Source organism: Corvus brachyrhynchos, unplaced genomic scaffold, assembly GCF_000691975.1.
Source record: "Corvus brachyrhynchos isolate BGI_N302 unplaced genomic scaffold, ASM69197v1 scaffold85, whole genome shotgun sequence".
Taxonomy (NCBI): domain Eukaryota; kingdom Metazoa; phylum Chordata; class Aves; order Passeriformes; family Corvidae; genus Corvus; species Corvus brachyrhynchos.
Genome location: NW_008238634.1, coordinates 61921 through 62488, shown reverse-complemented (window position 1 = coordinate 62488; position 568 = coordinate 61921).

Sequence of the window (568 nt, the reverse complement as noted above, 5' to 3'; positions counted from 1 at the left end):
CGGTCACACCCGGGCGGTCACACCCGGGCGGTCACACCCCTGTCCCCACAGCCTGGGTAGCGCGGGCACTGCATCCTCAGCGTGGCCCTGCCTGTCTGTCCCCCAGACCCCACCACGGGCATGGTGTGCACGTGGGTGCGAGCACAGGTGTGTCCCTGTACATAAAGGAACACGCAGCTGTGTCTGTGCCTAGGTGTGCCCATGCCCAGGTGTGCCAGTTCCCATGTGTGTCCATGCCCAGGTGTGTCCATGCCCAAGTGTGTCCGTGCCCAGGTGTGTCCGTGCCCAGGTGTGTCCATTCCCAAGCATGTCCATTCCCAGGTGTGTCCGTGCCCAGGTGTGTCCATTCCCAGATGTGCCCATTCCCAGGTGTGCCCATGCCCCAGTGTGCCCATGCCCAAGTGTGTCCGTTCCCAGGTGTGTCCATCCCCAGCTGTGTCCGTGCCCAGGTATGCCCATTCCCAAATGTGTCTGTGCCCAGGTATGTCCGTGCCCAGGTGTGTCCATGCCCACGTGTGTCTGTGCCCAGGTGTGTCCACTCCCAAGTGTGTCCATGCCCACGTGTGTC